This window comes from Vanessa tameamea, chromosome 16, assembly GCF_037043105.1.
Source record: "Vanessa tameamea isolate UH-Manoa-2023 chromosome 16, ilVanTame1 primary haplotype, whole genome shotgun sequence".
Classification (NCBI taxonomy): Eukaryota; Metazoa; Arthropoda; class Insecta; order Lepidoptera; family Nymphalidae; genus Vanessa; species Vanessa tameamea.
This window is the reverse complement of record NC_087324.1, coordinates 11903676-11931452: the sequence shown is the minus strand read 5'-3', so window position 1 is coordinate 11931452 and position 27777 is coordinate 11903676. Positions and strand designations below refer to the sequence as shown.

Here is a 27777-nt window from a genome sequence, read left to right as displayed (position 1 = left end):
GCTGATTGTCGTTATGAAAAGTACATATAAAAATATTTATACTTATGTATACTACTTAAGTCCGAACTTACAACATTTAGTATCGCTAGTGTTCATCCAAACGCCAAAATTCGAAAACCATTTTTATAAAATTGAGAAAAACATAGAAATGCACGTTCGAACTGTAAATTAAAATTTGCACGTATTTATGTATGTTCCTTTTTTTGTTATTATTAATATCAAGTAAGGCATATAGATGAGAGGAAATATCTCTTGGAAACTCTCCTGCCTACCTATTTATATATAGATATTTACATTACAAAAAATTATATACATTAGCGAAAATCTCACATACACAAACTAAAGTCGCCTTCAACTGTAAGAATATATAATTTAAATCCAAGTTTTATCAACTAGGTTATAAATTTTAAACTCTAGATTCAAAGTACTAAGATGTTCCCCGAGCCAACATGCTACCGTCCTTGACATTCATCGATCGCTACAGCTCTGAACTTGAAAACGGCAAGAAAGTAATCCAGAAGTCGAGATGGCAAGTTGATAAAAAAATTACCTACCGAAGATCATCATTATTGTAACCATCGGGATATTTTTTATGAAATGAAATGTTTACAATTATCTTGAAATACATATTTCACGAAAAAATTCCGACATGTTTATACATTCAACGCTTAATCTTCAGCATTACTGATTGGTTGATTACGATCGAAAACTTCGGTCTTAATTAGGATATTTTAAAGAGCATTGAGACTAACGAACAATAGTCTTTCTAACATTCACTGAGACCTGAAAGAATATGACTATTCTATTTAGTAGCATAGTAGTCTTTTGATACATTTTTGTTCTATTTATTTCGTGAAATGATTCAGTCCGAATAAAATGAAAACGTATGATTACAATTTTCCGCTTACTAACCACTTGTATAAGTCTCCCCGGACGCTTGACGGTTTACGACCGTGTATATAACGTTTTATTATATTTACATCCCGTGCTCGTACGTAATATAGCGGATAACCAGATATCGTTAAAGATATTTTCATAAGACAAATCTGAGTTACATGCAACATTATATAAGATTTGTATCTAAATAATACTTTACCGATTGTTAGGTATATTATTTCATTTATTAGGAAGTTAATGTCATATACTAAGAATAAATTTGTTTAAAACGTATAAACGTATCAAAACGTATACCTAAAAATTGTGATAAAAAGTATAAGTTATTTAAAATTACAGTGTTTGTTAAAAAAAAAAAAAAACAATAATAAATAAAAAAATCCTTACAACCTCATTAATATTATAAGGGCGAAAGTCCGTATGTATGGATGTTTGTTGCTCTTTCACGCAAAAACTACTGAATGGATTTTAATGAAACTTTTCAAAAATATTGCTTATATATCAGAACAATATAATTTGTAGAGATATGGTGTGAATCGAAGAATTAATTATGTGTAGGGCGCTGATGTCGCAAAAAAAAGCACGCTGTACCAAAAACGTATTTATGGTTGCAACGATTTCGTTCTGGAAATTTCGACCTTCAGCACCAACCCCGTGGACGGCCGGAAACCTAAGTGAAAAATGAAGAATTAAAGGTTATTGTGGAAGCGAATCCATCACAAAGCACTTCAGAGATAGCTGCAGGCTTCGGGGAAAGTGATAAAACTGTATTAATCCACTTGAAGGAAATCGGGAAAGTAAAAAAAAACCTTGAACGAGGGGTACCTCATGAATGGCACTCAAATCGAACTTGCAAACACGCGTCGACTGTTGTGTTACTTTGTTCAACCGACTCAATAATTAAGGGATTTTAAATCGAATCATTACTTGCGATGAAAAGTGGATACGGTACGATAATCGGAAGCGCTCGTCGCAATGGCTGAACCCTGGAGACCCAGCCAAATCCTGCCCTAAACGAAAATTGACTCAGAAAAAGTTACTTGTGAGTGTTTGGTGGACTAGCGCCGTTGTCGTCCAGTACAGCTTTCTAAAATCTGGCCAAACGATTACGACAGATATCTATTGTCAGCAACTGCAAACCATGAAGGAAGAAGTAGCTGCTAAACAACCGAGATTAGCCAATCGCTCTAGGCCACTGCTGTTTCACGACAACGCAAGACCACACACTGCGCAACAAACAACCACTAAGTTAGATCAGCTACAATTGGAATGTCTGCGACATCCACCGTAATCCCCGGACCTTGCTCCAACAGATTACCATTTTTTCCGAAATTTGGACATCTTTTTACAACGAAAAAAATTCAACTCCGATGCGGCACTCCAAACCGCCTTCAAAGAGTTTATTAATTATCGCTATGGCTTTTTTAGTAAAGGGATCAATGAGCTACCTATGAGATACCATACCGGTTTGAATGATTAAATATATTTTACAAAAAAAAAAATTACTTTATATGACTTCCGTACAAAACGCCAATTTCATATGTAAGGACCTAATACCTAGATATTCGTTTCGTAGTATGAAAAATGTATCAATTAATATTTCTGTAAAATGAATACTTAAATCTCGGCTACACGGTCATTATCTCTTCACACTTGATTTTCCTCAGCGCGTGCAGACACTAAAACTACCGTTTGAGATTATAGCGTGCCGCAAAGTCCGCGAAACACAGATACTAAAACTTGTGCAATGTTTAAACTTCCTAAATTTTGGATGGAGTGTTATCATTTGGAAAGTTTTAGATTTGAACGATTTACATATAAAAATACATTGCGTGCTTTGTCTTGCTTCCCTAGACGTTAACAAATACCAATCACATGAGGAGTTCCGGAATAGACAACATTGATGCGATGATATCATTGGTCGATATTTTGAATAATCTATCATATTTACAGTGTAATCGCGAAAAAAATGCAATTTGACTCTCGGCGAATGTAAGTAGTGAAGTGGAATAATGAAGAAGAGCTATTAGCAAATCGCATAGAATATATGCAAATTGAGCCGAGATGGCCCAGTGGTTAAAACGCGTGCATCTTAACCGATGATTTCGGGTTCAAACCCAGGCAGGCACCACTGAATTTTCATGTGCTTAATTTGTGTTTATAATTCATCTCGTGCTCGGCGGTGAAGGAAAACTTCGTAAGGAAACCTGCATGTGTCTAATTTCAACGAAATTCTGCCACATGTGTATTCCGCCAACCCGCATTGGAGCAGCGTGGTGGAATATGCTCCAAACCTTCTCCTCAAAGGGAGAGGAGGCCTTTAGCCCAGCAGGGGAAAGATTTGGGAAATTTACAGGCTGCTAATGCTAAAAAAAAAAAATATGCAAATCAATATTTGTTTACCTTTACTCCTTCTTTGATTGGAATAGCCATTATATTTTTTTAGTAGAGTGACAATAAATAAAACGTCCCTGTGTCATGTTTATTTTTTTCATTAAAAATAGGATTCACGGTGGCAGGGCATTGTGCAAGCCCGTCGGGGTAGATACTTTCCACTCATCAGCTATTGTACCGACAAACAGCTATAATATTGTAATGTTCCGGTTACAGTAAGTAAGACAGTGTAACTACAGGCACAAGGAATATACGACCTTAGCTCCCAAAGTTGGTGGCGCATTGACCATGTATGGAACGATAAATAATTCTTAAAAAAAAACTTATATACATATACACAAATATTTATTGTGCTAAATCTTAAAATAGCCAGCCTGAGCTTAAACCTGGGTTGTAAAGGTAGCGTGTAGCTGGACCATTAGCGTTTTCAGTCTTCGAATATTTATATCATACATTTATTATTATTAAATGCAAATTACATTATAAAAATAAAACGTTGACACTGAAAATAATAACAATATAAGTCGGACAGCAAACCATCAAACATTTACACACACACACACACACACATCACGACCGTTACCACCTCATTATTAACATCGAAGATATTTTGTGAAAATGTAAACGTGTAATAAAACAGCAATTTTTGAAAGTTAATGCCACCACACACATTTAAACGACGATTTGCTTTAAAAAATAAACAAACGTATGAGCTCGCAAAATAATGGAACAAAAACAAAAATAAAGTGCAATAACAATCTATAAATATTCGCGGGGTAGAAGCCCTAATGCCCATTAAAGTATTTGTTGAATTTCAGACAGGGGTATCAAAGTATTCGTATTTAATTAAAATATCTATGAATACATTTCATTGTTGGAAAATAGTAATTAGTTGCCGGTTCTTCGAAGTTAAATCTATCTTCGAGCCGGTATAGGTAACTTAACATTTCTGATTGTTTTTTGGTTTTGCAGGTTGACGGGGACGGTTCCCAAAGTTGGCGTACTGATGATGTTAAAATTCCTTACGGTGCAAATGTCTATGCACAGTCGTGATTATTTACCATTTGTCTGTCCGCCGGCATATGTTATAAAAGGAAAAAAATAGTTTTGTAATATGATGAGAAATCGTCACCTAAGAGGATATCAGGTAGAAATCAACTCAAGTAGTTCAATCATTAATAAAAATAAAAAACAATATAAGAAACTTGAATCAAATTTGAATACTGTTTATTTTCAAGAGATATTGATTTTATTTGATTTTTAGAGGTATTTCTGTACTTTTAAATCGTTGCCCTGCACGGGCAATAAAAACAAAAACAAGAACTAAATCGGGTCAAGTTCGTTGATCGAAGAGCGAATGTTTTTTAATAAGGTAAACCGCCCGCAATTTTAATAAGGTAACATGTACAACAGTTTACTTTTATATTGTGAGTAGTAAAATAAAGGCTATTATTACTTAAATTGATACAATCGCAATTCTTACATAGGTAATTAGTCCATCGAAACAAACAAAGGTAAAGTACTTGCAAATATTAATTTACAAGACTTGGAATTGGGCATTAAATTACGTTTTCTCTGTTATGCAACATTCAGCTTTCTTTGTTAACCTTATTTGAGAATAATCTTCAAGTTTACTTGTGGTAGTGCTGTCGCTTACTGGTATAGGTTTCGTTCCGTACTAATGATGCACACCATCTCTAAGCTTAATTTGACAGGACACAAAGCACCTCGCTGTCCCTTTTCAACTTAACACGTGAGACAGAGATAGCAAAATATGTAGCTGCAATTACAGGAACAGAGGACGTGATTAATGAGATCTTACAGTTCGCAGAACATTGACAATGAACTGTTAAATAGGATGCCAGAAACGTAAACAACACAAAACAAGTTTCATACAGGCATCTGAAGTCATGATTAATTCTACGAGGACTTCCATTTACAATAAAACCGGTTGAAAAGAAACCTGTGGCGAGGATGACCTTCAATGACCTTAAGTCATCATGACTAGAGATGAGTAGTTCTCCAAAACAAAGAGTTGATTACAATGTACACAAAAACTATTGATAAACTTTCTTTGTCCAAAATTGCCTGACGTTTTGTCTAAAGACGTTTTTATAAAACAATCAGAAATCAAAATTTTACAATAAAAATCATGAAACATATACAGCATTTTTACATAATGTTTAAAACACCAGTCGTGTGTTCAACGTTTCGTTTACTGTCACGACCTATTAAAACAGGTCGACCGCAATCACCTTACTCAACGCCAGTAGCCTAACCTTCTGTGGTCTGGCTGTGATGAGAATATCTTCATAAATAAATAAAGCACAACTCAGAAAAATAATACCATGAAAAATAAAGATATATTTTTTTAAATCCATGTGTTTCATTTTTTTGTATACCAGGACAATAAAAAAAATAAAATAAAAGATTAAATTAAATTAAAAGATTGACTCCTCGAAGATATACATATTTTAATTATACATGATAAAGTTCTTTAAAATAAAAGTTTTGAAATAAAAAGTTAAAATTCTTTATTTTAATTTAATTTGTATAAACATAAAAAAAATCCTGTAGTGTTTTATATGTCTGAATCATTTCTTTTCGAACTTTCAGCGTAAGAAAATATACAGCACAAAGGAACACTAATACCTTTATACTACTTATTAAGTTTTTTTATGTTTTGTATACCTCCTTTAAGATTTTTTTTTATGTATAAAACAGTATTCATTATTAAAATCCGTTATTTTATTTTTTTTTACATTAAAATATTACCCTGACTAATTGATTAAAAACATCTCAGAACAGACAACAACTGGCTTTTTTATAAATAATATTTGCAGGTCAATACTAGATTTTCAAAGTCTGAAACAATAAAATTTAGTTTTCAATTCGCTTCTTTTTAATCCTGGCGGTTTAAAACGGCTTTCACTGTTTCTGCTTCGGCTTAAACTGTCAGGCTGAATGGTACCATGCCGATAACATGGACAATTACAGACATGTTAGGCTAATATAAATACTATCTACAAACACAAGTTAACAGTTCTTGTTACAGTAATTACATCGAAACACAACAATAATAGGCTTTGTTGTAAGACATGGGTTTTCTTGGTGGGGCTTTGTGCAACCCTGTCTGGGTAGATAATTCGATCTCAGCAGATATTCTACGTGGTAGAATACACAGCAATACTTAGCGTTACAATTAGACACAAGGGACATAGTCATCTTAATTCTCAAGTTTGAAGGCATATTGAGGATAAGCGGATAATATTCCTTACAGTGCAGTCTATGGGCGGTAACGACCACTTACCATCAGGTATTCCATTTGCCTTCTTGTCTTCTTTCTATTTTAAATTAAAAAAAAATGATCGTTGAATATTTATTAGTTGTCGAGTGAGATGGGATGCAAAGCGAAGTAATGGTAACGAAAACCTAAATATTCTAATCGAGATTGTGTTGCGTGCAGGCGACACGATAGTAAGGGGAATTTATTATGTAATAAAACTACACGAACTTTAACTGCAGGAAATATAGGTTGCATGTACAGTGAATTAGAACTTTATACTGAAATTGTTAATTCGTTTAAGTAAAAATTTCACTTAAATGGTTACGACGTATAATTGTCTAATTTGTTCTTCTTATTATTATTACCTTATTGCCTTGACAATTTAATACATAATGTAATTTTCACTCGTGTTATTTATCGAGAAATGTTCGACATTTTTCGGTAAAACTATGGTTTCCACCGTCAATTAATTATTCTTTTTACCACTTACAGAACTTGTTTGTATTTTACAGAACTGCTGATCTTTCAGACTTACCTGTAACAAAATGATTGAAATATTAAAATAAATCATAATAATAAAATTTATAATATTATCCTATTACAATGAAACTCGCTCTAATTCGACCAGAAGAATTAAGGTCATTTGATCAGAGAGAAGTTATATAATTAAAACTTTCAGCCGGCGTATACTTTCATTGTGATTTAAAAATTGGTCCTATTATTTTTATTAAGAAGCTTCTATTTAATTTCACCTGTCAGTATATGTGGGTCAATTATTGCAGCTGAACTTTAAACGAGTTTCAACCCACTGAATCACCAAAAATTTTTTTTGCACTGACTTTATTGCATACATTCTTTTGTGGATTCGTGTGGTCTTTCTTGTATACTAAAATTTATTCTTTTTAGTACATGGCGTTAATAAAAGCTTTCAAGAAGGGTATTTTTATATTTTTATTTAATATGTCTTTTATTTTATGATAATTTTACACATTCAGATATAAAAATCACAAAAAGTAGTCTTTGTATCCCACGAACACCATTCCAAATAGATATTTCGCGTAGAACACAGTGAGGCCATAATATCTAGATTATGGTAGGATTTACATAATCTAGGTCATGGTCCTACTGTAAGCAAAAGATTTATGCTTACAATAGAAGCATAGGTAATTCTACTTTTTCTTGTACTTTAATAGTTCAGTAACTAAATCCTCATCTAATTATAACAATGCATTCATTTAACGAATAATGAAAAAACTCGTAAAAATATCGTTTTGGCTGATTACCAAGTACCTATGTACCAGTATGTGTCTTTTGTAACTGACAAAGAAATACTAGTAAAGAAAATCAAAGTATAATGACATAATGATAATGATAGATACTGTTTTCCTTAAAGTGTCATAAATATTATGTATTGTTGTGTATTAATCATCTGAAAACTAAATATTTAGACGACATGCTTTCGGAAAATGGACTTTCTACTTTTTCAAGAGGAGATATTTTTAATTTACAGACACCTTAGTTTTCTGTTGAAGCCCACTTCGTTTATCACTTGTGAAATGTCGAAAACTGACCAACAGTAACGCGATGTCGATGCGTGTACAAGGTTAAAAAAGCTCAGTTACTAAAAATACTGCTTAATCAATAAGTTGATTTTAATAGGTTTAAGGTACCTACAACGGTTTTATAACATAAAGAAATAATTTTGAAAGTTGTTGGGTATTTTTTTTTAAAAGGGTATGCTGACGTGCATATGATCTGATGGTAGGTAGTGTCTATCGACCATAGACATAGGCACCGTAAGAAATATTAACCTTTCTTTACCAATGCACCACCAACCTTGGGAACTTAGATGCTATATCACCTGTAGTTACACTCACTGACTCATTCACGCTACCAACCGGAACATAACACTATTGAAAATTGCTGTTTATTAGTAGATTGTAATAGTTAAAGACAGGCGCCGATACTTGGATTGCTTAATTATAATTATAATAGTATATTGCGATTTTAATAAAATTATCCAAACTCACGAACAAAGGGACCAATGTCTGGCATTTTTTACAAGACATATTTCATTTATTATACTGCCTGTCACTGTATTTACATATTTTCTTAATATTCCAAAAAAATCTTGCTTGGGACGGTCTTGGGCCATTTTCCAATTAGAGGAACAGCCACATATCCGTTGTCATGGTCCATTTCGCTCATCATCTTCTATCACTTCACTACCATGTTCTGTTCCGAGTTTATTCTTACGGATTATCTCTATTGAGAATTTAAAATCCATCATCATATATCTGACTAATCTGTACATCAATTATCACGATAAAATGATTGTCTTTCCGGCGCATGATAGAATCACATCCGTCCCCTATGAGTCAATGTAATTATTAATTACTTTATGTGACCCAATTACAGAATATGATGTTAGACCTAGTTCATATATTTTCTGAAAATTTTCAATAATTATAGTTGTCGAATTTCGAAGGCTAGGCGTAGTAATATGTTGGCTTTAGCAAGTTCTTCTCCGGTCTGGGTGTATCGGATACATCGACTTTCGTTTCAATATTGTATACATGAATTTTAATTGTTATTATATGTTGCCACTCTTGATTATTTTTACTGCTCTTTCTTTCGCAAGCATATACGATGCAATAAATATTCTTATGTGTATATAAATAATCTTATGTATATAAAATGCATCTCCATTACCCAACTCGGTGAGTTTAATCTCAATATACCCGAGGTAGGCCGTGTGAGATCGCTATTAGTGATAGGACCGTCTTTGCATGCAATTTAATTTTATCTTTATTTTATGTTTCTTTAAAATTTGTTACTTTTGTCATAAATGCACGTTAAAGTTTTTATCCATCTTCCTGAATCGTATTTTTTAATCAATCAGTTTACCTTCAGGAGATACTAAAAAACTATAAAATATTCATATAAGTCGGTTTTAATAAAGTACGTAGCTGTCTGTGCATAAAATATTGTAATAGATTCGTAAAAAATTGATATTGGATACAGGTGTCTGAACACTGTCAATTTTTAAACGTATTCAACTGAAACTTGATACGGGTACAACTATATCCCAGTCAAGTGTAGTATAACTGGGAAATAAAACGGTTGCCAGCAAACCAAAAAACCTTTCACGTGAACAAATTCACGTACCAGCTCGTACTCAAACCGCAATTACGTATGAAAAACACGTTGGTATTTCTTCTGCATAATCTCATTTTAATCCAATGCCGACCATATTACAGGCATTGGAGGAAAATTGCAATCATGTGACTTGTGGACTCTGGTTATCGGTGCGAATAATAAAAGTAATTGAAAACGGTTGAAAATCATTCGTTCAATTTCATTATACCAATTTAATCCATTCCATTCGTTTGTTGAGTTTAATAGTTAAATGCAAATTCACGTAATTATATAATACTTTATATTCTCTGTGTACCAATGGAGTGAGTTAGTGTAATTACAGGCATAAGGGACATAACACTTAAATCAGTTGGCGCCACGGTTGACGGTGCTCATTAAGAAATATTAGCCATTCCTTACACCACAATCTAAGCCATGGTTTATATTCCACCAGATACTCAAGAAGTATTTTACTGTTAGCAATTATATCACAACTATGGCAAATACACAAAAAAATTGTTCGTACTCTAATTTGCAATGTCACCAACCTCAAATTTGCGTAAATGGTTTAAAATTCGGAATACTAAAGTCAAATAAGAGCTCTCGATGAATTAGTAGTTCTTGATTAAGCTAGACGACGATTCTGCCGACACTTCGTATAAGTAACTCAATAAACAACGGCAGTACAATCAAATATTTACTCAGAATAAATATCCGTTCGGAAGTGGAAAGCAAATGTGTCTAGTCTTGTTGAACCAACGATTGAATATGCATTCAGGAACTTTCTACGCTATTGTTGTCAGAAAATTTTCGATCGAGGCCTTTTTCTATTATTTTGTTTTAATATTAGACCTTTGGTGAGGAATTATTTTGAATAAGTTAAGATTAACTGTTTGTTATCATCGTCCGCATGGTAAATGGAGCTCACTGCTGGATTTTGGGCCTCATCTTATACGTGTCACCTTTCATGGTCTAGCCTTAATAATTCTTACATAGAAGTGAACATTTTTATGATTTTGCTTAAAATACAATTTCCCAATTTTGCTTTGTCAACTGAACAACTTGCTAAACTCAACCATCAGTATATCGTCGTACAAGCAGTTAATAGTTTCGTAGAGTCGAAAAAAAATAGTCGTTCCACATAGACAGAAGTATTACGATATACTATAAATAGAGATTTTTGGTAACGTCGTATAGCTTTTAATACTTGAGATGCTGTATTGCAAACCACAGTTTATCAAAATTGAAGAAACTGTTATTATTAATTTATTAGCACATTGGTTTATTCCTTAAACTTTATCACGACACAAACGCTAAATAAAAACAGGGAAAATAGGAAAAAAAATCAAACTTTATTTAAAGTTTACTTTCAATTTTATACAAATTTTCCTATATGTAATGTAATTCCTAAGTTCCTGTTATTCCAAAGTATGGGCAGGGCAGGCAATCTCAAGGTCTAGTTGTTTGGGCAAACATAGGCTTGCTCACTACTACCTCACTCACACAAGTAATAAGGGAACGGGAACCTAACATGACCGACATTAGAAGCAAGAAAAACGCTTTATGTGCTTTCAGAGACACGGGCTGTAAACTTCCTAACTCTGGACCGGTACTGGAAAACAATAAAACAAACAATAAATTGTATTTAAGATAATTACAAACAAGAAAAAATGTATTCCTTTGATTTAACCATAATCAGTTAATAGTTAACAATATTCTGCACTCAAGCCAGTACCGAAACCGCAGTCACCATTTATTTCGTTCCCAAATTAACTCCCGCAGCGAAAGAAGTGAATTAAAGACAATTTATGAGTTTATTAGATCAGCTCGGTCATTGCCAAGGAAATGGTATCTTCCGTCGTCTGTCAGATATTTATCACAAAAACACGGTTTGCGAATAAAAGTTTGGCACAATTTCGCCATTTGTTGCCACTGAATAGTGATAAAATCGTTACGCTTTATCTTGGGACGATGGCGTAATATTCTTATGTAAATTTTACATTGTTTCAAATGGAGTTACAGTTTTAACTGGAGTTAATATTCATTATTCAAGATATAATTGTTTTATAAAAAAATAATGTTTTACAGAACGTTTGAACTGTTATGTTATGTAAAGTAAGTTTGAGTACATTTAAATTTTAACTACCCTTAAGGTTATTACGATAAACATCAGAAAAAAGTCAAACAATGACAAAGTACTGATACAGGATATAGGATTAAAATATGAACTTCGTCAAGTCACGCTCATCTAATCAAATCTCAACAAATTATTAGCGAAAGAGAATATTATTATAATACGTAAAAGACCAATTGCCGAAATACAATAAAAACTAAACGAATACAACAACAGTTAGTGGTAACTAAGTAAGTGATTCAAAACTCAATTTTACTTTTTCCACTTTTCTAATTAATGTAAAATTTTAATATAGGAATAAACAACCAAGATACAGTCTAAAAATATCGACGACACACAGCCGCACCAGCGCTTGGCAACTGACCTTCGCAACTTTTTATATACCGGCAACCGCTGTAGATCGATTGAACAGAAAACTTGTCGGTTACTGTAGTCGTTAATCAACGGAGACTACTACAAAGGCTGGAGAGTTTGTTAATTGAGGACATAAGTCGTTATAAAATACCGGATCTGTGAATCTGAAGATGTCAAACCAAATGAAATTTACTTTATTCAAGTTGGCAATTGGTAATTTTGCAATACTTTATACACCACTAGTTTCGAATGTAGATTCTTTCAACTGGCAGACTGTCAATGAAATACTTAAACTCTCCTATTAAAGACCGTCAATACTCTTTTTTTTATATTAAATGTATAAATTATAATAAAATTTCTTTTTTTGGCATTTTTTTTATATAAAATTTCACATAAAACAAAAGAAAAATGCTTTAATTTAATATTTGTCCTCCAACGTATGAAATTTAGTAAAAAGTACTAAACTATGGTTATCAGAACAAAAAATGAGCTCAAAATTCTGCTTAGAGTTCTACGTGGAAATAGTTAAACATCCATTTGCAACATTTGGTAAACACATACTAACAGATGAATTTTAAAAAAAACGGTCACTGTAAAAATTACCAAAAAAAAATGTATCTCAACTACGCATAGAAGACCTATTTATAATATAATCATTGTCTCAACATGTTTCAATGTATGATCAAGGAGTCATCTAAGAGCGTAATTATTTATCGAGAGGTTATCGCGAGGCCCAAAATTTATAAATTTGATGTAATTTGTCAATTGTTAGACAATTATATAATTATACTGAATACCTCGAGTTAATATTAGTCTCCTTAAGAATTAATAATTACATACAATACAATATAATATTACATTATACAAAGTTAAGAAATATAATCTGATGTATGAACTTTCATAAAACACACGAAAATATTTAGATGTTTAGTTGGAGTGTATCTGCTACAGTCAGTGTCAATTTAACAGGTGAAGTGAAACATTATTTCCTCTTCGAATGACAGATCTGTCCACTCGATCGTCTTATATAGGGGTGAATGGACGCGAGCAACTGAAGTATTTATATAAACAAAGAATCATGAATATTCATTTTAATATTAAGAGATCTAGAGATTTATCTAGATTTCTTTCAAAGCTTTTGAGTCAAATCACTGACGTCTGTATTCTTACACGTTTTTTTGTCGAAGTCGCAAAAATAAATCTTATAAGTCTATCATTCCCATATGTTTTCTTTCAGCATATTCGTTACTAAATTATAACGTCCTTGTAGTTATAACAACAGTGACTACATATGTGTATAAACATGAAAGATGTACAAAGGCAACTCAAAAAGCGATTTCTTTGAGCAAAGGACTCCAAGAAAAGAAAAGGTTTATAATAATTTAATAAGAAAGAGCCGAGATGGCCCAGTGATTAGAACGCGTGCATCTTAACCGATGATTTTGGGTTTAAACCCAGGCAAGCACCACTGAATTTCATGTGCTTATTTTGTGTTTATAATTCATCTCGTGCTCGGCGCTGAAGGAAAACATCGTGAGGAAACCTGCATGTGTCTAATTTCAATGAAATTCTGCCACATGTGTATTCCGCCAACCCGCATTGGAGCAGCGTGTTGGAATATGCTCCAAACCTTCTCCTCAAAGGGGGAGGAGGAGGAGGCCTTGGCCTTGAGGCCTTGGCCCATCAGTGGGAAATTTACAGGCTTCAAAAGTCGAGATAGGCCAGTAGTTAGATAAAATAACATTTTTTTACATTTTTGGCTGTCTGTCTGTTTGTTCCGGCTAATCTCTGGAACGGCTGATGTAATAAGGAGTAACTTAGGCTATTTTTTTAGAATTATATATAAAATAAAACTAAAGTCACGCTGCCAATGTCCGAATAACTTAAATTCAAACTCGCACAAAGGCGCGGGCCCAGCTAGTAATTTAATATCAAGATTAAACTTAAACTTTAAAGTGCTTTGTTTTATAACGCTCATCGTAATTTTTTAACTCTTTGTTCCAAATATTCAATAACAACCGAAGACAATGAAGTGTATTAAAAAACTACTCTCTAAATCATATCAACAGACGTCAATGACTTAGAAATATATGAACTGTCTGGATATAAGTTTTGAAATTATATTGTGAAACTATTGAATATATCTTTCAAGAAAAATATTTCAAGATTTTAAATTTTTAGAATATTCCAGTAAATAAGTCGCAAATTTAATACAGAAAAGCTACCGTCCGAGAACTTTTCATAAATCGACAATGCTGTTCAATTCCGAAGGCATATTCTTCAATAAAACGTTATTTCAAAACAAATAGCTTTTATAAACAAGCTTTTATTATGCATCTCTATTTCATAATCTTCATTTAGTGCTTTTGCTGTATAACGAGCTTGCAAAGTTCTACGTTTTAATTAATTTAATGTAGCATGGGCGCTTAATGAGCACTAACTCCCCGTCAGGTTAATAAGAAAAGGTAACGTATGAAAATCCTTTAATATACGTTAGTCTTTTAACCGACTGCGACACAAACGTTAACAGTGCATTTACTATATTAAAATGGAGGTACCATTTACACAACCTCACATTCAGAATTAAAGACAAAATAAATTTTTGTATGTAATCTGAATGGTCATTGGTAGCTGATGAGTGTTCTGATTCAACCACTCGAAGGGCGAGTGAGACAGTATAGTTTCAATTGCAGGATATGTAACACCATAGATCCCAAGGTTGGCGGCGTTCACCGTGTAAGTGTTTAAAATATCTCAAAAGAGGTATCATGTCTTGGACCGTAAATAGACGAACTTAACAGTCATGACGTTTCAGCAGAGTATTTTTTTAAATATATTATCAAACGTTTAAGCTTTAAATTTATTGTTGGAAAAGAAGAAACAGAGAAACTGATCTACGTCAGTTACGGACGAAATTAGCTAAAACTTGTCATTTACACAAATAATCCGACAGATAGCAAATGAAATACAACTTTCGTTATTCAAGAGTGGTAAATCAAGAATCACATCAGTCTAGCTGGATATATATTATATCTAAACGGCTGTAATAAAGTTCGTTACGTCTTAGTCTAATGGGTAGCTCGAACAAGCACTCGACGCATATCTCGTGCCGCCCACCATCCGGAGTTCAATTCCTGGTGCGAGTTCAGAGACCGGTGAATATATTCACGATAAACAGCTGGCCGAGATCCAATGACCGGTGCTAATAAACTTGCATTGTTTTAGTACTTCAAATTTTCAAAAGATATGGACCTGATGTTTTTCGTATTTCATTTGATAAAATCGACGAATAAAATTAAAATGGATTCATAAAAGTTTCAATCTTCGAACGCTCGTTAATCTTTATCGCTCTAGTTATCCTGTGCTCAGTATATATATAGTAAAAGACAAATTTGAAAATTTATATATTTACTATATTTCTTATAAATAAACGAGAATCATAAACATTATCATTACATTTTGTTTAACCTTGAGTCAAACTTTCCCTCATTAAATTATGTCACTTCCCACTTCCCCGTTGAGATCGACAGTTGCCAATAGCGAGAGGGGAGGAAGGGGAACTGCGCGCGCGCACTATTTAAAACCGTAGGCAGGTCAGTGGGGCGAAGCGCTGGCGTTTAGGCCAGCTGCTACACCGGCTATTTCAGACAAGATTTAGTTACAGTTAATTTGGTACAAGAATAATTGGTTATACTTACTTACTTGGTAAGGTCCTTTATATATATATATATATATTATATAAGTGTCCGTTGGTATATCAGTTTAATATTCGACACTGTCTGATCGATTGATCCTGCTCGATGATGGTATTTATATTAGTATATAAACAGGCAAGACTTCTGCCGGATTATCAAAATAGGTATATTTTATATTCAGTGTTTTTTTATTATTTACAGGATATATTTTAAGGAAACAATTGTAACGTTTTGGGTCTACTACGACTTTACCATTAGCTTAATAACTTTAAAGTCATATCACTTTAAATGTTACCTATATCAGTTGTTAATTTTAAGTGTTTAGTGATAATTTAGCCCAGCAGTGGGAAATTTACAGGCTGATTATGTTATGTATGTATGTAGTGATAATTTGATGGTGTAATTATATAAATAAATAAATATATATATAAAAAGGTAAAAACAAATAAAACGCTGATAAACTAAATTAATATCCGTAAATATAATAAACGTGCAAAGTCAAATGTTGATCAAAACTAACAACAGTGTTAGATGATCGACTATTTGACTCGCCTTTGAGAAACCGACACTTCCTCTCGAGCGGATATTGAATTTAATAATAAAGTTATCGTTAATTATTATTTCTTGTTGTTGCAATAAACTTTACCATTTATTTCGGACACAGTTACAAAAGGAACAGAACTTAATTAGCTAAAAATCGATAGTGTCAGACAAGAACCAAGAAAAATACTCGACAAGAAGTAAAAACTGGTCGAGCACGAACGCTCAGGATTATTCTTTATTCGGGTAGATTAAATAAAAGCTAATTCATTGACAGACTGTAATCAGAATCGGGATTTTTATTTTATCGTTTGCCGCATAAATAAATTAACGTCGTAAAAAGAGATAAGCAAAAATGTGCCAATACAGATCAAGTCCCTCACCAACGCGTCTGTTCATCGAGAACAAACAGTCGCACTGCTAATGTGTACAAGTATACGCATAGAGAAAATGCATATATTGTCTCGAATAGAACAATTATCGTTTCAAATATCACACGTTCAATTATAAATACTAAGAAAAACTTTGCTACTGGAAATTTTATACGCATCTCCTCAATTACCAGGATAAACAACTGAAGTGGTTTGCTTGGACAATAATAAGGTTGACTTGACATAGTTTAGTGATAGGCGACCTTGTCATAATGTCGCAATGGGTTATTTTATCCCAATGTCAGCGAAAAGTTTTTTCAGTGTTCACTGCAACTCGATGAAAACACGCCAAGAGAAAAGTTTTTTAGACACATACTCAAACGAAATAATCACCGACACATCATAAGACTAAGGTTCCCCAACTGTGTAGCATATTATGATTCTAGAACCTTATTAATAAAATATATGTTCAATTAAAATCAAGCTGTTGTGAATTGCCAGATGTCGAGGCGTAGATCAACATGCCATTTTGACACACAATTTTGACATTTGTGTTGAATGAAAAGTATTAAATATATTTCTTAGGTGTTTCACAAATGTAAAACCAAGGAAGTTGAAAGCAAAGTGATACTTTATTTCTATCTTGATTCTAGTGTAATAATTAAAACATATCGAAAACAATTTATAAACATGATTTCATACTAATAGCTTTAAATTACTAAATAATACGTTTCTGTTAACGTAATGTCCAAATAAACGACCGAAACACGAAGAATTTAAGAGCAATAAGCGCTTTGCAACACACAAACACATCAAATTATTCTTTACTTGCAAAGCTCGAAAACGATGAGTTAATTGGAAGTAAGTTAAAATCGACTTTCAGGATATGTTAACATATTTAAAGTTCATTATACGGATATTTATCTATTTATTTATTGCTTTGTGGTAGGGCTTTGTGGGAGTCCATCTGGGCAGGTACTCATAATATATTATACCACCAAGCAGCAATACTTATTAGTAATTAGTTGAATAAAAATATTTGAAATAGGATCAAAGAAATGTATCTCAACGATATTATTAGAAGGAAAGACTGTACCTACATATTAAAATAATTCGAGAGGTCAATGACGCGGACAGGTTTGGCAAGACTAGAGAAGTTATATGATAAATCAAATCAGTAATTCTTTTTAACTGAACGACATTTATACACACAATCACAAATTTTTTAATATCTTCAAAAGCATTGAAAGTTCTACAAAGTGTCTTCGTATTAAAATAATATTTAAAAAATAATAATAATATCATGGTACAGAATAAACAAATATGATTTTAGCCGTTTCCAAAAATAATTCCAAAAAACAATACGTGACTCGAGGAACTCGCTTAGATGAGACGAAATCTGTCCACTACGAATATAACAATAATTATGGTATCCGTAACGTTGATTATCTAAGTGTTTAGAAAATGGGAAACATTGCACTAATACATAAATTGTTTTTCGATTGATAAATAAATACAAGACGTCTGGTGAAAACAATTATAGATAGTCCCCAATTAACAGATCAATTATTACCAACAATAGCATATTATGTAAAATTGTTAATACATTATACGAATAAGGACAAAAATAATTCAACGGTTTATCCTGACATTGACCTTTTTAATGACAATATACGCAATTTTAAGAAAATAACAATAGTGTATATTAATAATAATATACAAAGTCTTAATAGTTATCCTGGTTTTAAGATCTTACATTTTAACTGATAACTCTCGTATGTATAATTCAAATATCATATTTCCATTATGACATTTTACAAATTCTAACAATGTATTTATATTCACAATCGTTGATTTTATTTAACTTGTTTTTAATATTTTGACATAAAACTGAATTTAGACTGTTTTCCTATTATCTCATTATTTTTATTAATTTATAGAACCATAGAGTAATCCGTACAAGCTTCGTGCGGGAAAAAGAGTGTAACCCTGAGATAAAAATTGTTTTTAATACACACGAACGACTGCTTCAGGATCATATTAAAAAAAAATTAATCGATTCCTTGCAGATAATAAAACGAATATATAAGCTAATACAGAAGTTACCAATAACATGCTGCTTGGATCAGCTGCGGATGGTTCAAATTACAAAATATAATTGAATGTTTTTTTAAAAACATTTTTAAATTTTATTACATCTGTACTTTAACTTAGACTATCAATAAAGTATGCTTCTTTATTGGATAAATGAATTTAACGAACGCTAAAAATAAGCCGTCACAGAATTATCTGTAAATATTTTTAAGACCTAATATTCAAACCAAGAAATAATCAAGGGACCCACCTTTGATTATTTGTCTAAATAAATAGCTTAGAATAAATAAATATTAAATAGAAAGTTAGCTCTTTCATTTAATTATTTTATAGCGCGACCTTATTTATATATCTAATCTAAGAGTGGGACTTTATTATTACACGTAGAAGCGACGCAATAGAGAAAAGCATTTCAATTAATCAAGAAAAATCAGCGATTCATATCGTGATGACTGTTAAACTATATTTGTTTAGTTGAAATAATTATATGATGCATATTAAAAAGCAGACTATAGTAACAATAACAATTTACATTTAATTTTTAAATGCGAATTGGTAATGGTATCAAGTATGACATCATTTAAATTAACTTTTTTATGACTTTACATCGTTTTAATTACAAAAGATAATGAGTGAGCCAGTATACACATAACACATACATACTCAAAGAAAGTAACATATTGACGCATTGATGGTGTAAGGCTTGATAACATTTACTACCATGACATGCTTGCCGATCTGTTTTCTCGAGGCAACTAAACCTTAATCCAGAACGATATTTAAACACCATTAAAGGTACAATCATTTAATGAGCGTACAATCATTTAATTTATAACACATACATACTCAAAGAAAGTAACATATTGACGCATTGATGGTGTAAGGCTTGATAACATTTACTACCATCAGACGCCTCGCTTGCCGATCTGTTTTCTCGAGGCAACTAAACCTTAATCCAGAACGATATTTAAACACCATTAAAGTTACAATCATTTAATGAGCGAAAAATGTCACCGCGAATAAAAACTTCCCTCGGAGATACTGCTAAGAACTGCACATTCAAGATGCGAACTAAATTGAAAACGTCAGACGCATCGAAGGTCATGTAATTGAAATAAATAAAACGCATCACACGGTGCACTCAACTACCGGTCTAGCTGATTTTCGACAGACATAAACGAAGCGGTTAATAATTTTCTTTATACTAAACATTATGTATTATGAGTGACTTATTAAAATTTAGGTTTACGATAAAATCATACTTGCGTCGGTTGCTCGTAACTAACCCAAATTGAAAACGACATCTGGACAACATTAAATGTTCCACAGAGATATTGCATACGATTTCACATCCTTAGCCAAATCATTATCAAAATTATAATTACGAATGATTTAACCGTTTTTATTGACTGTAATCGACTACCTCGTGGGTCTAGTAGCTAGTTTTTTCGGCTGCAAAATCCCTAGGTCCTCGAATCAAAACCCGGATCGGGGAAATAAAAAAATAATGTCATTTTTGTGCACTTTAGGTATATTTCCTGGAAAGATGACATCGTCATCGTTATTATTTATATGAAAACACGAGAACAATTTGTATAGTAAAACAATAATTAACATAAATTACGCGTTTTTTTATATTTTCAGGCTGAAACGCAAAGCTTCGTATCAACGTGATTTTTACAAATAAATTTTGTAATGCGGAGAGCGTTTAGAATAGCTAGCACGATGAGAGCTAAGTTAAATAGGTCAAAATTGATGACCCAATCACTAAAACACGTGAATCTTAACCGTAGCAGGTTTTATCCTGGACCAGCACCAGTAGATATATGTATATTTTTAACAAGGTTTTATTTAACTAGCTATAAGAATTGCAAATCTAACTATCCAAGGCCTAATCTTTTAAGCTGAATTCGTAAAACTCCCTCTCACACTAGAGTAGGAATATTACATGCTGGTTCAATTTCGATGAGGTACATTTTTATGGTAAGCATGAGCGATTCTACCGCCCAGGACTAGATCCAAACAAAGAAAGTCAGCAGAGTTCAGCAGAGACATGAAAATTAATATAAATGGAAACTTCGTTTTTAAATTTTCTTTTTTAATTTTTTTGTACTTCAAATTTAAATTACAGCGGGCAACATAAACCAAGCAATTTCTAGTTGATATAATAAAATCAAAATATTCTTAATTCAAATAGGCTCATACTACTTTCGAATCGTCTTGTTGGATCAATGTAAAGCTACCGTATAACCTTTCATTGACAAAGACTGAACTATAACTGCAATTATCTTAGCTCAGGTGACCTATTTCGAAGTGATCCCTTGAACAAATCCATTAAGGAATTAACTTAATTTACTATAAAATCCTAATCCACAGTTTCTAGAAATGCGATACTATTAAATACTTAAAATGAGTTTTGTATTCAAATCAAATGTATTTTATTCAAGCAAACTTTACACTAAAGCATTTTTGAATCGTCAATATTTCAACTCTACTGCTGGCTGGAAAGCAGCCTATATATATATAATTATGTGTTAGAAAATCACCGTACCAGTAAAGTTAACGCCGATTAACCAATCGGAGCAACTAGTAATAGATAGACTGATTTACACGAGGACCCCAAAATGGAATTTTCTAAAACAAAAATCACCCCAATTCCAAAACATTTAAAGTAGTTTAAACGTAGAAATAGTAAAATACAAATTTAATTCTTGTATTTTATCATATCTTAAAGCTTTTTTTTCTTTTAAGGAGTTTAAATAATTGAATTTGTTCTAACCATAAAGACTAAACCATAAGATATAAAGTTATAAGCTTCGTTAACTCAAAGAAATATATTTGGGATTTTTCATACTTCGAGAGAGCACTATACCTTCTCAATCTTCAACTTCGTTTAACTCGACCCCGGATCCGATCCTACAGACCGGAACTAATCATAAACGAAGACCATTATGGTAAATAGTATAAAACAGGCGTTTAGATTCGAAATGAACACAGATGTAACGTAGCTACTTAAATAATATTAAACATTGCAAGCGTCATTTTAGTAACATCTTGCTTCAAATGGCGGTCTTTCTCTTCCGGTCCATTACCACACGGAAACTACACGATTCTGCTAACGCTTCTCGAACACAGTAATATCCGTATTCTATCGTCTAAACCTCTTTTAAATGCACGGTAGCGTAATTACATAATGTCAAAAGGGATGGTGAGTCTACAGTTGATTATTGTGAGCAATCATTGCGGGCGAGTTCCGAGCCCTCTCGTTAAGCACTCAGTCGAGTTTACACTTTCTGTGACTGCACTGCGAATTCAAATGACCTGAATACAGCTGGACTTTTAACATTTTATTACATATATTATTAAATACTTTTAACATTGGAAGGTACACTGACAAATGAGACTCCTAATGTCCCTTATGCCGGTAGTTTCACAGGCTCAATCGCCCTTCAAATCAGACCACAAGAATACTAAAAATTGCTGCTCACAAGCATATGTGTGAATTATAGCGTCATCTTTGAGTTGGGTTGATATATTTAGTTAAATTTTCTTTGTGAACACAACAATACTGAGTCCAATCATTTGACCGAACAAGAATGATATATACATACTACATTTTTAAGGAAATTCTAAATAGTTTTTCTATTCAAAATTATTAAGTTAGCGAAGCTGTAACATTGCCATCTCGTACTTCAGAATCGGAAAGCCCTTTAAACTAATTTAACTGATCTCTCTCCGTTGATATCGGATTTCCGACTCATCGTATTATAAGAGTAAACGGATAGCGAGGACACCTGTTAAGCGCGCTTACACTTTAACACTATATCCCGTATAATATGACCTTCACGGAAAAATACAGTTAGAAGTTAGAAGGTCTTCATAATATCCCAGCATTTCTCATATAAGTAAATGACTGCCTCGTTAGATATATATTTATCGGAACGACTGTTGATTGTTGCAATATAGTAACTGAAGAGATTAAGAATTTGACGATCATGAAAACATACACACAAGTAACGCAAGTACAATTAATTAAACAACAGACACGTTACTATGTACCGAAAGCTTTGGGAAGCGTTCGAGGAATCACAAAAACAACAAGACAAACTATAAGAAATTCAACAATGCATGTAGAGTTGTATTGCAATTTATATGCATTAAAATATCTTATTCACTTGTTTTACTTTGTGAAGATTAAGCATAGAAATATCTTTCATGCATTCTTAAAATAAAATTCGTGTAATCTATAGAATGAACCAAAGATCTAACACTCGCAACCAGAATCTTAAAGCACGTACAAGTCACATAAGCTATTAGGAATAAACAGCAACGTTGAACGTGTAAATTATTAGTAAACAGCACATCTAGGTAAAGTTGTGAAATACCAACGGATCAGTTATGAATAGCGCTCCCACGCTCCAGTTTCCCGGTGACCTAAAATCCTAGCCAGGCTAGCTTCTACGGAACATTGTACCAACAGTTAGCCGCTAGTGCAAACATTTTAAACTAAAAGCTCAATTATCTGTGACGTAAATATTGGACAGCAAAGAGCACTCCTGTAGCTTTCAAGCCTTATAAATTATTATACGTTTGGAGTAAACAAATTCAATTTACGATTTCACCTAAGTATATTTTTATTGATACTCGTTTAAATGTCACAAATAAATTGCTCACGAAATTATTTAAAAGGTTGTTTAGCCGCTTAACCTTATTCATATTTGAACTAGGTCACTGTATTTAAACTCAAAGCTGAAAGAAGGCAAAGCTTTGAAAAAAAAATTAAATAATAAGTGAACGGAGCGAATTATTAGACGTAAATAGTAGCCGAGTCTCTCTGACTCGTGTTATGTTCAGTATTTTTACTTTCTAGTAATATTCATGCATTTTAAAAATTACCATAACGGATAAAACACAACAGCCTCCTGTCAAAACAAATCCGAACATTATTATGACATCTATTTACATTACCGAAATTTATCATATTATATAGATATATTTAAAAATCGATGACAATTTAAAAGTATGGATATGCCATACCATCGGATTATGGAAGGGAAGCAATAGAGGGTGCACCTGTGTCTGCGTACATACTCAAATAAATATACAGTTAAAACTAACGACGCAGGATCAAATTATATATATATATAAGAAATAATATGTATAATTACATAAATTAGTCCCGCACCGTTAGCTATACCCATATCTATAGCTACAGTACATTATACTTATATATGTCCATACTATAGACACGGTAAAAAACTAAACCCCTTCGGCTAATCATCCAAGTTACCCGCGCTATAGAAGTCCAAGCAGCCGCAGTTAATATTTAAATGATTTCTAAACGCTCTGTATTGAATTAATAATACTTTACACGTGTTCGGGATGTTTTAAATACTGTAGCAATCATAATATACCTATTAACCAATAATACTTAGTTTGGTAAAATTAATATGGACATAACTTATTAGTCTTAAGAAAATCCAGTGCTGCCGTTAATAAAAAAAACTAATTATATCAAATAAAAAACGACGTTCATCTAGCAATAGTAAATTTCATAATCAACTTTCACGCCATTTGGTTCTGTATACGGACGTTGAGACAAGTAACGCTTTTTATTTTATTTATTTTAGGAATGTCTGTGACACCGTAAACACTGTCACTGAAATAAATATAAAATACTCCTTGCATCGTCAGTGAGCTGCTACTGACGGGACCTAGGATACTATGCCTATTGTACCCGTACTTAAATCAACTAACTATTAAAACCAGTGTTGCTGCCGCTTAATTAACGCATAAAAATATACGAGTATGTTATGAAATGAAACAAAATATACTTTTGCCTTGACAGCCGAGACCATTTGCAGAATCAAAATCTTGTCAACGTCTATTATAATTAAACGATAATCGCTCGACGGTTACGGGATGCCTCGATATTTGGATCAATTGTTAGCCCTACTAACTTTATAGTTTCCCAAATGCAGGCGATGCTAGATCAATAAACCAACGAAGTAACAACAAAATATAATGTATCAAAATATGTATGTTTGAAACGCAATATTGTTAACATATAAATAATATTCCAACAAAGGTTATGAAATGTATGATGTGATGTAATGTGAGTTCCAAAACGACCTTGGAGTCCTCGTAGCTCCAAACTCCTTTCATCGAAAGCCTTACTAGGTCGCTTATTGTTCAGCTGCACAAAGAATTCTCAAAGAATGAAGAAAATTGTATACTTGGAAGTCGAAACTACGTTCACTAAACTACTTATAGCTTTCCGAGACACCGACTACATTAATAATCATGTAAAAAGGATACGCATCAAAATAAGCGTATCGCCGGGAAGACGATTGTCGACGTTTTACAATCGGGTCGAGCATCGAACGTCAAATCTATTTCTTATAAAATATAGACTAGTTTTTAGGAGCGCTTTGAATGGACACAATAACATATTGCCAATATAGAGTAAATTAAAAAAGAACGCCTGTGAAAGGTTTGGCGCTTATTTCACTACGCTGCTCCTAGGCGGGTTAGTGCCACTATTACAATATTGGTTTGAATGCTACTCTCAGCATTGCCGAAAACTTATTTATAATACAGAGGTAATATTTAAAATGTATTCCAAAAAAAATCAAAATATTTTAACATTTTATTAAACTGAGAAAATGTCATAGAGGTAAAATTTGTTTGTATCTGTATGGATAAACATCAGAAATATTGTTCCAATTCTGAAAATTTTCCACCGGTAGAAAACTACGTTATTCCTAAGTGCTATATGGTATAAATTATATTTATATCACGAAATTTTCTTTATCAACAACTTGCACCCGTGCGAAGCCGGGCGGGTCGCTAGTAAGTAATAAAAAGATTGTTTTAAGTTTTCTTTAAAATTTAAGAAAAGATTTCAAAGTGAAAAAATGTTAACAAATGTGAAATAAAAACACAGCGTTGCCTTTTATAATTTTAAGAATTTATTTCAGGATCAATGGTTAATTCAAATCATTTTTAGCTCTTTATTAAATTAGAAAATCTTAAAAGGCACTGTTATTACCAGAATTTAGTTAAAACGAAAACCTTCAGACACAAAATCAACGTTTTATATTAGATAATTGGTTCGTCTAGAGGTCATTCAATTAAAACTTCGCAAAATTACGTTACGAATCCCTCGATGGTGTAGTATTTTAATTACGACGGGCATCTACATTCAGACACCGCGAAATGATATTTTACTAGTATTCAAATTTACAAGGATTATTACTTATAACTAATTAATAATAATTCTTATATTGCATATATATATCACAATTTTGAAAGAACATAAACACAACTAAATTATTAACTTGTTAAAATAATTTGTCTTACTTAACAGTGTTTTTAATATTATATAAATGAATGACATTTTGTTAAGGGAAATAATCTGATCTAGGGGTAGGGTTCATTGATTCAAACACTATAACACTACACACGCACACACAGACCTTGTGCAGTGCCGGCGTTTTCATACTTCGTTTTGAGTTTAGCAGCGGTCGCACGTGCGTCTGATCTCACAGAATCAATAGCCGAAGTGCGGGATGAAAACGAGAGGGTAGTTGAAAATGTAGAGGAGAAGGACGACCCCAAGCCGAGGCCGAGAGTGGTGCGGTAGCGTCTGCGATACATTGTGAACACGTTTTGTCTGGCCGGAGTTTCGCGAACGACTGAACTTTCCCTGCGTATGCGCAGCGCAAACCCGGAAAAGCGGACGTGGTTTATTACGGGAGAGCTAGACGGTTTGACGCACAAACAGCCGATAAAAAAACTTTAAAGGTTTATTTTAATATTTAAGGGAAAATAATATTTTTTATGTACATTGTCATTGAAAAAGGCGCTTGAATATCTTTTTTGTAAATGGTCTTTGTACGATTATATGTACAAATTGGTCTTGTGAACAATACATTTTCGCCTTCCCTTAATTTCCTTAGATCGCTGACAATTAATCGCTATATTGACATTTTGGGAAGGTCGTAAATTTCCCACCAGACATCGGATGGACAGTGATAGAATTACTACCCTCATACGTGTGCACGTTCCTAATTACAGCAATCTATTGTACAGAATTTTCAACATAAATAGAAAGTAAACAACGCATTATTAATGATTGGATTAGCTATTGATGTTTTAGAACTCTTGAAAATGTTTCAAGAGTTAGCATAAACTAATTTAAATAAGCCGGCATATTATAGTGGAGAGAAAACGTGAAGCATAATAAAGATCTTTTCTTAATGAACGAATCTACTGTTCGACGGTGAAAGAAAAAATCGTGAGGAAAACTTCAGGTGTCAGACGAATTTCTGTGACATGTGTATCAAGCAACCCCTAAATATAGATACATACAACTGATATACCAGCTTGGATGCTTGAAGAGAAAAGTATGCTTTTGCACAGAAGTTTTCAAAGTGAAAAAAATTACAGGCTTTTTTCGGTTATTAGGTGCATATTAGGTGCATCATCGGAACAATCACTACCCATGGACTGCAACACCGAAGGGCAGGTACGTTGCCAGCCTTTTAAGAATATCTTTTCGTGAAGGTTTTTGAAAAACCGCCTGCGAATGCTGACATAATAGTTGTACGAGTCTGATAGATGGACGTCTAAAATCTTATTTTAGTTATTGGAAATAAAATATACAAAATAAATACGATTCTCAAGCGAAAGTGAGACCTCCGCTTATTTCGTAATTTTCACCCTATTCGGTAATACATACGTAGAAATGAATGCCAAACGATTAAATCAATAGTGTCAGCATTGGCAAAATGCCGACTAGGACACGATGTAATAACAATATAACCCGAACTCTAGAGGTCTGATGAAAAGATCGCTTTTAATTTAATTTCTTAG

At 32.8% G+C, this 27777-nt stretch overlaps 1 protein-coding gene across 1 annotated transcript in view; it reads right to left on the bottom strand.

Moving 5' to 3' along the window:
* Positions 1-27777, bottom strand: part of LOC113394276 (E3 ubiquitin-protein ligase ZNRF1) — a 113714-nt gene that overhangs the window by 83233 nt on the left and 2704 nt on the right. The window lies entirely within an intron of this gene.